The sequence below is a fragment of the Ranitomeya imitator genome, unplaced genomic scaffold, assembly GCF_032444005.1.
Source record: "Ranitomeya imitator isolate aRanImi1 unplaced genomic scaffold, aRanImi1.pri SCAFFOLD_703, whole genome shotgun sequence".
In the NCBI taxonomy this organism is placed as follows: Eukaryota; Metazoa; Chordata; class Amphibia; order Anura; family Dendrobatidae; genus Ranitomeya; species Ranitomeya imitator.
The window spans coordinates 81,475-99,346 of NW_027194534.1; the positions used below are offsets into that span (position 1 = coordinate 81,475).

Consider the following 17,872-nt stretch of genomic DNA (forward strand, 5'->3'; position numbering starts at 1 on the left):
GTGGTTTTTCTGAATAGAGAGCTCACGATACCTGAGTTCTGGATGGAAAGTTTAAGATCAAGAAAATCAATGCTATGATCAGAGACAACAGATGTGAGTTTGATGTTACAAGAGTTCTCGTTTAGGTCCATAATGAACCTATTACAATCCTCCAAAGGGCCAGTCCATAGCAGCAGAATGTCATCAATGTAGCGTTGCCACACCAAAACATTGGATGTAAACGCCTGAGGTTTATAGACAATCAACTCCTCCCACCATCCAAGAAATAGATTGGCATATGATGGTGCACAACGTGCCCCCATCGCCGTACCAAATAACTGACGAAAGAACTTCCTATCGAAGAATGTCTTTCCCTGGACGATAAACAATAATAAAGAAAGTTGTATAACCTTTGGCTACAATCTTGTGAGACAATCCATATCGTATTGCTTTGTGTGCAGTACCACTTGGGATGGCGCGTATATATGCTGTATAAATATTTTCATGCGTCGTTAACCGCATTTGGTCCTTTGGACTGCTGTGGTTTTCAAAAGATTCCAAGCGTGGGAATGCTTGCTATAAATTGTGTTGTGGCACGTGACCCAGTACTATCATTATCGTCAGAGTTCTATATCGTATATTCACTGCCTCCACCTTTTTGGACTACATTTGCCATGTCTGTTAGACAACATTATCTCTTTGGGTGCATAGATGCCCGTTGGAGCTATATTTGCACTATTACCACTCTATGGCATTCTAAATTTCTTTTGGGATCCAATTATACAATGTACCTATATGGGTGTTCTTATTATTACGCTTCATATAGTATTTATTTTGGATATATGTTATATCAATGGAAAATATTATTTTCAGTAACTGCTCTAGATACTACGACATAGGACACGCGTACCATCTTATTTGGCGTCTTTAGTCATAGTTATGCAGACTATCACAGATACTATATGGTACGCCACATCCATTGGTACTGAGTTTGTTATGCCTTGTGTGTAGCACACTCTATATATTTTATTATTTTGGTGTGAGGCATCGCACCTACTACTATTTCGCTCTGGCGCATGCGTAAATGTTTATTACTACCCCTCCATTTAAGCATTTTTGTTATGAAATTGGGGATATATATGAATATAACAATACTGGGGACCTCTGTCAATGTATGCGGTACATACATCTTTGTCGATCTTTGTACGATCCGGACATTCTATACGTACAGTGGGGCAAAAAAGTATTTAGTCAGTCAGCAATAGTGCAAGTTCCACCACTTAAAAAGATGAGAGGCGTCTGTAATTTACATCATAGGTAGACCTCAACTATGTGAGACAAACTGAGAAAAAAAAATCCAGAAAATCACATTGTCTGTTTTTTTATCATTTTTTTTGCATATTATGGTGGAAAATAAGTATTTTCTTGAACTCTAAAAAATTTTTACGATATGCTGGACGCTCTGTACGCACTAAATGCGCTTGCGCATTGTGCTGTGGCGCCTCCATGTTTGTACAACTTCTGACCAGCTCTCTTGGTAATTTGCAGTAGGTGACCGCTCTTAGCGCATGCGCACTAGCCGATACTTTCCATCTTGGTATACCCGCCGGCGTCACATCCGGTACCATGGTTACACTTCTGGTCTCCAACATGGCGCTATTGCGTCTATTATGGAGCCTGCTGTTGTTCCCTGAGGAGGATCCGCTCAGCTGTTATGGTAACTTATTTAGATAGTTGTATATATAAGCGTCAACATACGGACATTGTTACCTCTGCCCCTGACGAAGCCACTCCGTGGCGACACGCGTTGGGCTTCTTTTTGCCCCCCATGACTGACTTCCTACCGGACTAGTGCTGTTCCTTTCATGGGCAGGTTCTATATGGCGTTCTGAACTCTCGCTTGTTTTTTATCTGTATATTACCCACCTTTATGCCTTCCCCTTATCGGTCAGATTTAGCTACTGCTTACAGGCAGGTTTTTACCTGATCTCTTTATTCTATCTGTGCATGTGTTCTTTACCTGCCGGTTTTGTGGTTTAGGCGTCGCCCTGCACCCTATGTTGTACTTCTGTTATACTACCCACAGGTAGCTGGAGGTTGTCCTTTGGCTCATTAGGCATACGGGATGTGTACACATCTAAAGTATTAGATCCATCTAACTTAGGACACTGCCCTACCCGTATTTTATTGATACATTGTGTGTGTGGGCCTTTTTTTGGGAGCTCTACTTTTTATCCATTATGGATATAATCTCTATACGCCTATAGAGCACATCTTATTGTTTTTGAGCCCTGAACAGCTGTATATTGTTTATTCATTGATATCACATATTGTAGTGTGAATCTACATGCTATATCTGTATGTATTGTCTGGTATGAAGTCATTTTCTGGGTCTTGGGGGGTATTCCCTATTTGGGATATGTACCGTTTTAGTTTTTAAATGTTTTTAATTGTTTGCAGTGTCTTGTTTGACCTTAATAAAATGTATTATATTATTTATCTAGGATTTATTATTTTTTGGTGATCCCTGGTGTTGTGTATGTCTCTTTTCTTCCTTTTCATTACTCGATTTGTACGCAACCATTCTGACTGGATTGGTGGAGTCCAAACCCTTTGGAGGTGATTTTGTAAACATTTCTAGCTTTATGAACATATCTTCTTTGGAGTTCATCAGAAATCTCCTTTGTTCTTCCCATAATACACTTCCACAAATATGGTTTGAGGACATCAGACTTTGATAGATCCCTATTCTTTGAATAAAACAGGCTGCCCACTCTCACCCGATTGTCATCTCATAGATTGACAGCACCAGACTCTAAAGGTTCACATACTTTTTTCACTCACAGTCATGTAATATTGGATCACTTTCATAAAAAAATAAAATGAAAAATTCTAATATTTTTTACTCATTTGTTTTATTACTTTTAGGAATGGTGTGAAAATCTTGTGTAGTTTTAGGTCAAATTTATGCAGAAAAATTGAAAATTCTGAAGGGTTCACAAATGTTTGTGTAGCAATGCATTGACAATAACAATGTGCAATTAGCATGATAACACAGAAAATAATGTTATAACATATATACATTAGTATAAAATAAGCTATAAGGAGGTAGAGAAAAGAGAAAACTCACAAAAGCAGGGACAGGGCACGCCACATATACCGCTATATTATTACTACTTATTACAAGATAGCGGGACATGGACAATATATGAAGAAAAACTCAGTGTAAAAAAGGACGTGTGCAGAGGGTGGTAAATGCCGCAAGGACCGTGGATGACGTGATGGCCGTGTGATCAGTCACATTCGTGTGGAAACAGTAAGGTTCCTGGCTGGGCAGCAAAAGGAGCTTCATATAGTTCTTTTTATACAGTTAAGTCCATATATATTTGGACAGAGACGACTTTTTTCTAATTTTGATTATAGACATTACCACAATGAATTTTAAACAAAACAATTCAGATGCAGTTGAAGTTCAGACTTTCAGCTTTCTTTTGAGGGTATCCACATTAAAATTGGATGAAGGGTTTAGGAGTTTCAGCTCCTTAACATGTGCCACCCTGTTTTTAAAGGGACCAAAGGTAATTGGACAATTGACTCCAGGGCTATCTCATGGACAGGTGTAGACAATCCCTTCGTTATGTCATTCTCAATTAAGCAGATAAAAGGCCTGGAGTTGATTTGAGGTGTGGTGCTTGCATTTGGAAGGTTTTGCTGTGAAGTAAACATGCGGTCAAAGGAGCTCTCCATGCAGGTGAAACAAGCCATCCTTAAGCTGCGAAAACAGAAAACACCCATCCGAGAAATTGTTGCAATATTAGGAGTGGCAAAATCTACAGTTTGGTCCATCCTGAGAAAGAAAGAAAGCACTGGTGAACTCATCAATGGAAAAAGACCTGGGCGCCCACGGAAGACAACAGTGGTGGATGATGGCAGAATAATCTCCATGGTGAAGAGAAACCCCTTCACAACAGCCGACCAAGGGAACAACACTCTCCAGGAGGAAGGCGTATCAATATCCAAATCTACCATAAAGAGAAGACTGCATGAAAGTAACTACAGAGGGTTCACTGCACGGTGCAAGCCACTCATAAGAATCAAGAATAAAAAGGCTAAAAAACATCTAAAAAAGCCGCACAGTTCTGGAAGAACATTCTATGGACAGATGAAACCAAGATCAACCTCTACCAGAATGATGGAAAGAGAAAACTATGGCGAAGGCGTGGTCCAGCTCATGATCCAAAGCATACCACATCATCAGTAAACCCGGCGGAGGCAGTGTGATGGCGCGGGCATGCATAAACCCGGCGGAGGCAGTGTGATGGCGCGGGCATGCATGGCTGCCAGTGGCACTGGGTCACTAGTGTTTATTGATGATGTGACACAGGGCAGACGAATGAATTCTGAGGTCTTCAGAGCCGCCATACTGTGTGCTCAGATCCAGCCACATGCAGCCAAACTACATACTACAGATGGACAATGACCCAAAACAAAGCCAAAGCAACCAGGAGTTTATTAAAGCAAAGAAGTGGAATATTCTGGAATGGCCAAGTCAGTCACCTGATCTCAACCCAATTGAGCAGCATTTCACTTGTTAAAGACTAAACTTCAGTCAGAAAGGCCCACAAACAAACAGCAACTGAAAACCACCGCAGTGAAGGCCTGGAAGAGCATCAAAAAGGAGGAAACACAGCGTGTGGTGATGTCCATGAGTTCAAGACTTCAGGCAGTCATTGCCAACAAGGGGTTTTTAACCAAGTACTAAAAATGAACATGTTATTTAAAATTATTGAATCTGTCCAATTACTTTTGGTCCCTTTAAAAACAGGGTGGCACATGTTAAGGAGCTGAAACTCCTAAACCCTTCATCCAATTTTAATGTGGATACCCTCAAATGAAAGCTGAAAATCTGAACTACAACTGCATCTGAATTGTTTTGTTTAAAATTCATTGTGGTAATGTCTATAACCAAAATTAGAAAAATGTTGTCTCTGTCCAAATATATATATGGACTTAACTGTATATGATTGTATGAAAATGTCCTCATTAACAGAAAATAGAAATCTTTCTTTTGCCTCCATGCTGGAGGGGGACCAGCGACCCCAGCACCTACTTCAGCTGGATGAGAGTCAGAGGACGCACATCCAGCTGAAGTAGGTACTGGGGTCGGCTACTCCCCTTCCCACAGGCCCAGAAGACGATGACGAAGAGGATGTCGCATGTCGAGGGAGCAGAGGATGGTGAGAAGAAAGGGTTTTTTTGTTGAGCAGGGAACATATATACCACAAAGGTGTACAGGAAGAGGGACATGCAAAGATAGGGGACATATATACCAGGATGGGAGGCATATATACCCGGATGTGGGATTATATATACCAGGATGGGGACATATATACCCGGATGGGGGACCTATATAACAGGATAGGATACATATATACCAGGATGGGGGACACATATACCAGGATGGGAGACATATATACCAGGATGGGAGACATATATACCAAGATGGGGACATATATACCAGGATGGGAGACACATATACCAGGATGGGGGACATTTATACCAGGAAGGGAGACATATATACCAGGATGGGGGACATATATACCAGGATGGTGGACACATATACCAGGATGGGGGATTATATATACCAGGATGGGGGATTATATAAACCAGGATGGGGGACACATATACCAGGATGAGGGACACATACACCAGGATGGGGGACATATATACCAGGATGGGGGACACATATACCAGGATGGGGGACAAATATACCAGCATGGGGGACACATATGCCAGGATGGGAGACACATATACCAGGATGGGGGACATTTATACCAGGATGGGGGACACATATACCAGGATGGGGGACACATATACCAGGATGGGGGACACATATACCAGGATGGGGGATTATATATACCAGGATGGGGATTCCTATACCAGGTTGGGGGACACATATACCAGGTTGGGGGACATTATATATATATAAGTTGAATGGAGCTGGTCAGATGTGACATCATTTAAAGTGACATCTTTTTAAATCTATCATCAGAAATACACCACAATGGTAACCTATGGTATATTCTCCTTCATGCGGTCATGCACTGATCCATCTGCTTTCATCCACAGGTACGTCTGAACTGTCTCCTAATCTGGAATAGCCACTGCATACCAGAATCCCATGTACTTCTCTCCCTCTGTTTTAACTGGTACGCTGCTACTTTTTCCCTGACTTTAAAGGGAATCTGTCAGCCCTAAAATCGTATGAGCTAAGGCCACCGGCATCAGTGGCTTATCTACCGCATTCTGTAGACAACCTTCAATCTCCAACCACTGCCTACTGCTACAGATTCTTTCTTCCCTCGGCATCAAAGGCCTTGCCCTGTCCTGGATTGCCTCATACCTTTCCGACCGCACATTTAGTGTTTCCCACTCCCACACTACCTCCTCATCCTGCCCTCTCTCTGTTGGAGTCCCTCAAGGCTCTGTCCTAGGGCCCCTACTCTTTTCCATCTATACCCTTGGCCTAGGACAACTCATAAAGTCCCATGGCTTCCAGTATCACCTTATGCGGACGACACTCAGATCTACCTCTCTGGCCCAGATGTCACCCCTCTGCTGTCCAGAATCCCGAAGTGTCTATCAGCCATATCCTCCTTCACCTCTCGCTTCCTAAAACTCAATGTAGACAAAACATCATCTTTCCCCCATCTCACGTATCCCCCCTACCTGACCTATCTATTATGGTAAACGGCATCACGCTCTCTCCCGCACCTGAAATGCGCTGCCTCGGGGTAACTCTCGACTCTGCACTGTCCTTAAAACCGCACGTCTAAACTCTTGCCACCTCCTGTCGCCTCCAACTCAAAAATATTGCCAGAATCCGTCCCTTCCTCAGCTCACAATCTACTAAAACTCTTATGCATGCCCTCATCATTTCCCGCCTCGATTACAGCAACACCCTCCTCTGTGGCCTCCCCACTAACTCTCTTGCACCGCTCCAGTCTGTCCTCAACTCTGCTGCCCGGCTAATCCACCTCTCTCCTCGCTACTCCCCTGCTTCTCCCCTCTGCAAATCCCTCCACTGGCTCCCAATTCTCCAACGAATCCAGTTCAAACTACTAACACTGATCTACAAAACCATCCACAACCTGTCCCCCCTATATCTCTGAACTTCCCTCACGTAATCTCCGATCCTCCCAAGACCTCCTACTCTCCTCCACACTTATTTCTCCCGAATAGCCCCCATCCTCTGGAATTCCACGCCTCAAAATGTCCGATTATCCACCACCCTCGGATCCTTCAGACGGAACCTGAAAACCCATCTCTTCAGGAAAGCCTACAGCCTGCAATAACCATTCTGCCGCCTCACCAACCACCTGAGCTGCCGCCTCACCAACACCTGAGCTGCCGCCTCACCAATTGCCTGAGCTGCCGCCTCACCAATTGCCCGAGCTGCCGCCTCACCAACCACCAGAGCTGCCACCTCACCAACCACCAGAGCTGTCGCCTCACCATCACCAGAGCTGCCAACTCACCACCACCTGAGCTGCCGCCTCACCACCACCAGAGCTGCCAACTCACCACCACCTGAGCTGCCGCCTCACCACCACCAGAGCTGCCGCCTCACCAACCACCCGAGTTGCCGCCTCACCACCACCAGAGCTGCCGCCTCACCAACCACCCGAGTTGCCGCCTCACCACCACCAGAGCTGCCGCCTCACCAACCACCCGAGTTGCCGCCTCACCATCACCAGAGCTGCCGCCTCACCACCACCCGAGCTTTCGCCTCACCACCACCAGAGAGGCCGCACCCCCGACCTTCTGTCTCTTCCCCATTACCCTGTAGAATGTAAGTCCGCAAGGAAAGGGTCCTCTCCCCTCTGCACCAGTCTGTCACTGTAAATTTGTTTACTGTAAATATTATCTATAATCCTGTATGTAACCCCTTTTCTCATGTACAGCACCATGGAATTAACGGTGCTATATAAATAAATCATAATAATAATATTATATACTGTGACAAAACACTCCGTGATCGCCTTTGCTGGGGTCAAAGGTCACGTGTTTTGTGCATTGAATTTCTGAGGCGTACAGCAGGTTTCCAAGTAGGCTGACCTCAGGTCAGATTTATTAAAGTGAAAGCAACACAGAAAAACAAAACATAAAAATAAATCCTAGCCTGTCCTGCACTAACTAAACAAACACTTTGCTAACTTAACAACTGGGGGGGCTTCTCCCACCCACCTAACATCACACAATTCTTGAGCAGAGCTCTCACTCACGTTTGTCTCACACAGACAGGCAATCTGTGTGCCCCAGGCAGACGCTGGAAACCCCCAGCTGGTCATCTTTTATTCCTGCAATCATTAACCCATTAGCACCCTGAAGATACTGAGTGGCCTAATTCACATAGGACAAACACCTAGGCGAGATATACCTGCCTCCAACTACCACACCAGCATGAGTCTTACATACCCACCCCCCCCCCCCCTTGCTCAGACCACTCCGGTCGAGCAAGAACACTCTTGAAACAGTGCACTCGGGATAGGGCATCGGCGTTCCCCATCTGCACCCCAGGTCGGTGCTCCACCGTAAAAGAGTAAGCCTGCAGGGCAAGGAACCACCGGGTTACCCGACTATTACGGTCTTTGTGGAGGTGCATCCACTTGAGATGGGCATGGTCTGTGACCAGCCTAAACTTCCTACCGGCCAGGTAATACTTGAGGGAGTCAAGAGCCCATTTAATGGCTAGGCACTCTTTTTCAACCACCGCATACCTCTGCTCATGTACATTCAGTTTCCGACTGAGATAGAGGACCGGGTGTTCGACTCCGTCCCTCACCTGGGAAAGTACAGCTCCGACACCAGTATCAGAGGCATCAGTTTGCACCACAAACTCGCTGCTGAAATCAGGAGTCACTAGTACGGGCTGAGAGCACAAAGCCCGTTTCAGGCTGTGGAAGGCCTCTTCAGCAGCTGAGGTCCATTTTACCATGACGGAACCCTTCCCCTTGGTAAGATCCGTCAAGGGAGTAGCCATGGCTGCAAAATTGGGTATGAACCGGCGATAATAGCCGGCAATCCCCAGGAAAGCCTGTACTTGTTTTTTGTTCACTGGTTGTGGCCAGCCCTGAATTGCCTGTATTTTGTCGATCTGGGGTTTAACCACTCGTCGGCCAATCACGTAGCCCAAGTATCGGGCTTCTTCAAGCCCGATGTGGCATTTCTTGGGGTTTGCCGTTAAACCTGCATCTCGCAGGTCATCAATCACCGCTTGTACCTTCTGGAGATGAGTTTCCCAGTCCATGCTGTAAATTACGATGTCATCCAGGTAGGCAGAAGCGTACTGTCTGTGAGGCCTCAAGACTCGATCCATCAATCTCTGGAACGTTGCGGGAGCTCCGTGAAGTCCAAACGGCATATAGACATACTGGAACAGACCTTCCGGTGTAGCAAATGCCGTCTTCTCTCTGGCCGCCTCGGCCAGAGGAATCTGCCAGTACCCCTTTGTTAAATCCAGGGTCGTAATGTATCGGGCTTTACCAAGCCGGTCGATCAACTCATCGACCCGGGGCATAGGGTACGCATAAAATTTAGAAACTGCATTCAGTTTCCTAAAGTCATTACAAAACCGGATGGAGCCATCCGGTTTATGTATCAGCACAATTGGACTGGACCAGGCGCTGTGCGACTCTTCAATGACTCCTAAGTCCAACATTGCCATCACTTCCCGGGAGACGGCTTCACGGCGGGCTTCCGGAATCCGGTAGGGCTTCACATGAACAGTGACGCCAGGCTCTGTGACAATCTCATGTTTCACCAACTTAGTCCGGCCAGGTTTTTCGGAGAAAAACTGTCGGTTCTGTAACAAAAATTGCTTAACCTCAGATTTTTGTCGTTCTGAGAGAGTCTCGGCAACCTGCACCTCCGGTACAGTAGGTGAACAAACCGGACGGGGCAGATCCGCCGTTAGGGCAGAGCGGTCTTTCCAGGATTTTATCAGATTCACATGATAAATCTGTTCTGGTTTTCTCTTACCCGGCTGGTACACTTTATAGTTCACTTCACCAACTCTTTCTCGGACCTCAAATGGGCCCTGCCATTTCGCCAGGAATTTACTATCCACCGTAGGGATTAGGACCAACACCCTATCGCCGGGTGCAAATGTACGGACCTTAGCGCCTCTATCATAACTTTGCCTCTGGGCTCCCTGGGCCTGTAACATATGGTCCCTAACAATGGGCATGACAGCGGCAATACGATCCTGCATTTGTGTTACATGGTCGATCACCATTTTAAAGGGAGTGACTTGACCTTCCCAGGTTTCTTTTGCGACGTCCAGCAGTCCCCGGGGACGACGGGCGTACAACAGTTCGAAAGGCGAAAACCCTGTGGAAGACTGGGGAACTTCCCTAATGGCAAACAGCAAATAGGGTAACAAGTAATCCCAGTTCTTCCCATCTTTGTCTATCGCCTTCCGGAGCATCTGTTTTAAGGTTCTGTTGAAGCGCTCAACCAGGCCATCTGTTTGAGGGTGATAGACAGACGTACGCAACGGGTCTATTTGTAAGAGCCTGCAGAGCTCCTTCATTACCCTTGACATAAAGGGAGTCCCCTGGTCGGTGAGTATCTGTTTTGGAATTCCCACCCGACTAAACACTTGTACCAATTCCTTGGCGATCGTCTTGGTAACTGTGTTACGCAAAGGGACGGCTTCCGGGTAACGAGTGGCATAGTCCACGATGACGAGGATATGTTGGTGCCCACGTGCGGATCGGGGAAGGGGCCCAACCAAATCCATCCCAATTCTCTCAAAAGGGACCCCGATGATAGGAAGGGGTACCAAAGGGCTACGGAACTGAGATTTAGGGGCCGCGATTTGGCACTCTGGACAGGACTCACAATAGTTACGCACATCATAATGTATTCCAGGCCACACAAAACAATGCAATATCCTTTCTGTGGTTTTCTGTACCCCCAGATGTCCCCCCATTATATGTCCGTGGGCCAAATCCAGTACCTTCCGCCGATAAGGTTTGGGTACCACTAACCGTTGCACTGTGTCTTCCCCTTTTTTTTCTACCTGGTAGAGCAAATCATTTTCCAGAACCATATACGGGTACGCTAGCCTAGTGTCAGGTTCTACGGGTACCCCATCTATCATTTTTACATTTTTCCTAGCCGGAGTCAGGGTAGGATCTTTAATTTGCTCGCTGTGGAAGTCATCCACCTGGACTCCCAAATCTGGCAGGCAGGGTGCCGGATGGCTGTCTGCCTCCGCCTCTCGCTGAGGTTCCTCAGTTTCCCCCACCATGACGGAGAAGGGGTACTGAAGGTTAGATTCACTAACCTCCCCAGCAACATCTTCCTGTGGGGTCTCCTCTAGGGGCTCGGGACCTCCAGACGGCATGGGAGAAGATTCACGGGTACAGCTACCGTGAAGGAGCAACTGATTCTCTCACAACTGCCAGAAATAGGGAAAATCCCTGCCCAGGATTACATCCTGTAACAATGCTGGAACGAGTCCCACTTTGTGCTGCACTGACCCATAGGGAGTAGAAATCCATATGACCGGTACGAGCGGGTGTCACCATGCACACACGTCACAGAAAACTTGTCAGACGGACCAGACGGAAGTGCCACCAGACTAGCTTTCACCAGAGTCACCACACTTCCAGAGTCTAGTAATGCCACAACATTTTTCCCATCAACAGATAATTCACACAGGTGTTTCGCTGTATCATTTTGACCCGCATTCACACTCACTAGCTGTGTAACCAAAGACATGCGTTTTCTAGAGTCTATAACGTCGCACTGCATGGGTTCAGCGGTAACAGGACAGTTCGCAGAAACATGACCCTTCTCATGGCAGCGGAAACACCTAACAGGTCCCCTACTGAGACCACCGTCCAATACTCTTGGTCTCGGAGTGCGAGCAGTCCCGGACTCCTCCCCCACAGTTTTAAGCGATTTTCCTTCACCCGTGGTCCCTGGAACAGTCTTACCGGTTCCACGAGCAGGAGGCACAGACCGGGGGCTGGCGGTGTCGTCGGGAAGTCCTTCTGCCACGGAATAACGCTCGACCAACTCCACAAGTTGATCCGCTGTCGTGGGATTTCCTTGGCTTACCCACCTTTTCAGCGCTGGGGGTAGTACTCTCAGGTACTTGTCCAGGACAACCCGCTGGATTATTTCGGGTATTGTCAGTACCTTGGGTTGCAGCCATTTCTTTGTTAAGTAGATCAGGTCGAACATCTGAGACCGCGCCGGTTTATCTTGCTGGTATGTCCACTGATGTACCCTCTGTGCCCGGACAGCCGTCGTCACACCCAGCCGGGCCAGGATCTCAGCTTTCAGTTTCTCAAAGTCCTGAGCGACCTCCGGGGCAATCAAATCGGCCCATCGTGCCTTCGGCCACTTCTCTCTCAATGCCGTCCGCTCAAACGTTGTCAGGTATGCCTCGACGTCATCTTCTGCAGTCAGCTTTTGCCAGTATCGACTCACATGGATCCTCCTGGACTCTGCTTCCGGGTCAGCGTCAGGCATGCTCACCAGGCGCTGCGCCACCTGTTGGAGAAGTTGGCGGTCTGCAACCGTCATGTCCACTAACTCCTTCAGCTGTGCGGCCATCAAGCGATTAGCTTCGTAGTGGACTGTACTAAGGCTTTCACCACGTCTTCCATGCTGTTGCCTGTGCCACGGTATGCCCGCATTCTCCACCACAATGTGACACAACACTCCGGGATCGCCTTTGCTGGGGTCAAAGGTCACGTGGTTTGTGCATTGAATTTCTGAGGCGTACAGCAGGTTTCCAAGTAGGCTGACCTCAGGTCAGATTTATTAAAGTGAAAGCAACACAGAAAAACAAAACATAAAAATGAATCCTAGCCTGTCCGGCACTAACTAAACAAACACGTTGCTAACTTAACAACTGGGGGGGCTTCTCCCACCCAGCTAACATCACACAATTCTTGAGCAGAGCTCTCACTCACGTTTGTCTCACACAGACAGGCAATCTGTGTGCCCCAGGCAGACGCTGGAAACCCCCAGCTGGTCATCTTTTATTCCTGCAATCATTAACCCATTAGCACCCTGAAGATACGGAGTGGCCTAATTCACATAGGACAAACACCTGGGCAAGATATACCTGCCTCCAACTACCACTTTCCCAGTGGCAGCAGGATTCGCCGGATGTATCATCACTAAGCTGTAACCCAGCTTTCCCAGTGGCAGCAGGATTCGCCGGATGTATCATCACTAAGCTGTAACTCAGCTTTCCCAGTGGCAGCAGGATTCACCGGATGTATCATCACTAAGCTGTAACAAAGCTTTCACAGTGGCAGCAGGATTCGCCAGATGTATCATCACTAAGCTGTAACCCAGCTTTCCCAGTGGCAGCAGGATTCGCTGGATGTATCATCACTAAGCTGTAAGAAAGCTTTCCCAGTGGCAGCAGGATTCACCGGATGTATCATCACTAAGCTGTAATAAAGCTTTCACAGTGGCAGCAGGATTCGCCAGATGTATCATCACTAAGCTGTAACCCAGCTTTCCCAGTGGCAGCAGGATTCGCTGGATGTATCATCACTAAGCCGTAAGAAAGCTTTCCCAGTGGCAGCAGGATTCACCGGATGTATCATCACTAAGCTGTAACCCAGCTTTCCCAGTGGCAGCAGGATTCGCCGGATGTATCATCACTAAGCTGTAACCCAGCTTTCCCAGTGGCAGCAGGATTCGCTGGATGTATCATCACTAAGCCGTAAGAAAGCTTTCCCAGTGGTAGCAGGATTCACCGGATGTATCATCACTAAGCTGTAATAAAGCTTTCACAGTGGCAGCAGGATTCGCCAGATGTATCATCACTAAGCTGTAACCCAGCTTTCCCAGTGGCAGCAGGATTCGCTGGATGTATCATCACTAAGCCGTAAGAAAGCTTTCCCAGTGGCAGCAGGATTCACCGGATGTATCATCACTAAGCTGTAACCCAGCTTTCCCAGTGGCAGCAGGATTCGCCGGATGTATCATCACTAAGCTGTAACTCAGCTTTCCCAGTGGCAGCAGGATTCGCCGGATGTATCATCACTAAGCTGTAACAAAGCTTTCACAGTGGCAGCAGGATTCGCCAGATGTATCATCACTAAGCTGTAACCCAGCTTTCCCAGTGGCAGCAGGATTCGCTGGATGTATCATCACTAAGCCGTAAGAAAGCTTTCCCAGTGGCAGCAGGATTCACCGGATGTATCATCACTAAGCTGTAACCCAGCTTTCCCAGTGGCAGCAGGATTCGCCAGATGTATCATCACTAAGCTGTAACCCAGCTTTCCCAGTGGCAGCAGGATTCGCTGGATGTATCATCACTAAGCCGTAAGAAAGCTTTCCCAGTGGCAGCAGGATTCACCGGATGTATCATCACTAAGCTGTAACCCAGCTTTCCCAGTGGCAGCAGGATTCGCCAGATGTATCATCACTAAGCTGTAACCCAGCTTTCCCAGTGGCAGCAGGATTCGCTGGATGTATCATCACTAAGCTGTAAGAAAGCTTTCCCAGTGGCAGCAGGATTCACCGGATGTATCATCACTAAGCTGTAACAAAGCTTTCACAGTGGCAGCAGGATTCGCCAGATGTATCATCACTAAGCTGTAACCCAGCTTTCCCAGTGGCAGCAGGATTCGCTGGATGTATCATCACTAAGCCGTAAGAAAGCTTTCCCAGTGGCAGCAGGATTCACCGGATGTATCATCACTAAGCTGTAACCCAGCTTTCCCAGTGGCAGCAGAATTCGCCAGATGTATCATCACTAAGCTGTAACCCAGCTTTCCCAGTGGCAGCAGGATTCGCTGGATGTATCATCACTAAGCTGTAAGAAAGCTTTCCCAGTGGCAGCAGGATTCACCGGATGTATCATCACTAAGCTGTAACCCAGCTTTCCCAGTGGCAGCAGGATTCGCTGGATGTATCATCACTAAGCTGTAAGAAAGCTTTCCCAGTGGCAGCAGGATTCACCGGATGTATCATCACTAAGCTGTAACAAAGCTTTCACAGTGGCAGCAGGATTCGCCAGATGTATCATCACTAAGCTGTAACCCAGCTTTCCCAGTGGCAGCAGGATTCGCTGGATGTATCATCACTAAGCCGTAAGAAAGCTTTCCCAGTGGCAGCAGGATTCACCGGATGTATCATCACTAAGCTGTAACCCAGCTTTCCCAGTGGCAGCAGGATTCGCCAGATGTATCATCACTAAGCTGTAACCCAGCTTTCCCAGTGGCAGCAGGATTTGCTGGATGTATCATCACTAAGCTGTAAGAAAGCTTTCCCAGTGGCAGCAGGATTCACCGGATGTATCATCACTAAGCTGTAACAAAGCTTTCACAGTGGCAGCAGGATTCGCCAGATGTATCATCACTAAGCTGTAACCCAGCTTTCCCAGTGGCAGCAGGATTCGCTGGATGTATCATCACTAAGCCGTAAGAAAGCTTTCCCAGTGGCAGCAGGATTCACCGGATGTATCATCACTAAGCTGTAACCCAGCTTTCCCAGTGGCAGCAGAATTCGCCAGATGTATCATCACTAAGCTGTAACCCAGCTTTCCCAGTGGCAGCAGGATTCGCTGGATGTATCATCACTAAGCTGTAAGAAAGCTTTCCCAGTGGCAGCAGGATTCACCGGATGTATCATCACTAAGCTGTAACCCAGCTTTCCCAGTGGCAGCAGGATTCGCTGGATGTATCATCACTAAGCTGTAAGAAAGCTTTCCCAGTGGTAGCAGGATTCACCGGATGTATCATCACTAAGCTGTAACAAAGCTTTCACAGTGGCAGCAGGATTCGCCAGATGTATCATCACTAAGCTGTAACCCAGCTTTCCCAGTGGCAGCAGGATTCGCTGGATGTATCATCACTAAGCCGTAAGAAAGCTTTCCCAGTGGCAGCAGGATTCACCGGATGTATCATCACTAAGCTGTAACCCAGCTTTCCCAGTGGCAGCAGGATTCGCCAGATGTATCATCACTAAGCTGTAACCCAGCTTTCCCAGTGGCAGCAGGATTCACCGGATGTATCATCACTAAGCTGTAAGAAAGCTTTCACAGTGGCAGCAGGATTCACCGGATGTATCATCACTAAGCTGTAACCCAGCTTTCCCAGTGGCAGCAGGATTCGCTGGATGTATCATCACTAAGCTGTAAGAAAGCTTTCCCAGTGGCAGCAGGATTCACCGGATGTATCATCACTAAGCTGTAAGAAAGCTTTCACAGTGGCAGCAGGATTCACCGGATGTATCATCACTAAGCTGTAACCCAGCTTTCCCAGTGGCAGCAGGATTCGCTGGATGTATCATCACTAAGCTGTAAGAAAGCTTTCCCAGTGGCAGCAGGATTCACCGGATGTATCATCACTAAGCTGTAACAAAGCTTTCACAGTGGCAGCAGGATTCGCCAGATGTATCATCACTAAGCTGTAACCCAGCTTTCCCAGTGGCAGCAGGATTCGCTGGATGTATCATCACTAAGCTGTAAGAAAGCTTTCCCAGTGGCAGCTGGATTCACCGGATGTATCATCACTAAGCTGTAACCCAGCTTTCCCAGTGGCAGCAGCAGACTATGGAATCACACTATGCTGTAACCCAGCTTTCCCAGTGGCAGCAGGATTCGCCAGATGTATCATCACTAAGCTGTAACCCAGCTTTCCCAGTGGCAGCAGGATTCGCTGGATGTATCATCACTAAGCTGTAAGAAAGCTTTCCCAGTGGCAGCTGGATTCACCGGATGTATCATCACTAAGCTGTAACCCAGCTTTCCCAGTGGCAGCAGCAGACTATGGAATCACACTGTGCTGTAGCCCCTCTCACCCATTGTGAGCTGCAGCCTTCAACATATCATTCATAGCACAGCTTTTCCAGTCTCAGGATGGATTACTACTGAGCTATAACCCAACTTTCCAATGCTCTGCTACCATCTCAGACTGTATAATCAGTAAACTGTAACCCAGCTTTCCCACTGTCCGCGGCGGCCACAGAATGAGCCATAACAATATCTCCTGAAGATGGAGAGGCTCCACATAGAGGAGGGAAATGATTGCACAATTTAATGGAATTTATTCTCTTATTATTCTATTCTCTATATTTCAGGCAGAAACTTCTAAAGAAACATAAGAAGAAATTTGTAAACTAAAGTGCGTTACACTGAGGGGCAAAACAGGGAATAAAAGCATCAGAAACACAAGGTGAAAACAAGGACAGTGTGCAGCCTGCGGCCTACAAGGGAAAATGAGAAAAGGCTCCAAGTGTCCAAACAAAAGCGCAGAATTACCCGGGGTGTAATGTGCACAGGGACGGAGACAGGGAGACACTCACCGTGTGCTGAGGAGGAGGAGAAGGACCTGCGGTGACGTCATCACTGAGAGCAGTCAGTGCGGGAGGAGAAGGACCTGCGGTGACGTCATCACTGAGAGCACTCAGTGCAGGAGAAGGACCTGCAGTGACGTCATCACTGAGAGCAGTCAGTGCGGGAGGAGAAGGACCTGCAGTGACGTCATCACTGAGAGCAGTCAGTGCGGGAGGAGAAGGACCTGCAGTGACGTCATCACTGAGAGCAGTCAGTGCGGGAGGAGAAGGACCTGCGGTGACGTCATCACTGAGAGCAGTCAGTGCGGGAGGAGAAGGACCTGCGGTGACGTCATCACTGAGAGCAGTCAGTGCGGGAGGAGAAGGACCTGCGGTGACGTCATCACTGAGAGCAGTCAGTGCGGGAGGAGAAGGACCTGCGGTGACGTCATCACTGAGAGCAGTCAGTGCGGGAGGAGAAGGACCTGCAGTGACGTCATCACTGAGAGCAGTCAGTGCGGGAGGAGAAGGACCTGCGGTGACGTCATCACTCAGAGCAGTCAGTGCGGGA

At 47.6% G+C, this 17,872-nt stretch overlaps 1 protein-coding gene across 2 annotated transcripts in view; it reads right to left on the reverse strand.

Moving 5' to 3' along the window:
* The window catches only part of LOC138655207 (gastrula zinc finger protein XlCGF66.1-like), a 70,121-nt gene extending 52,763 nt beyond the window's left edge, over positions 1-17,358 (reverse strand). For both annotated transcript variants that reach the window (XM_069743571.1, XM_069743570.1), the window contains exon 1: positions 17,332-17,358. The gene's annotated coding sequence lies outside the window, so the exon portion shown is untranslated. The remainder of the gene's footprint in view (positions 1-17,331) is intronic.
* Between the last annotated feature and the right edge of the window lie 514 nt (positions 17,359-17,872).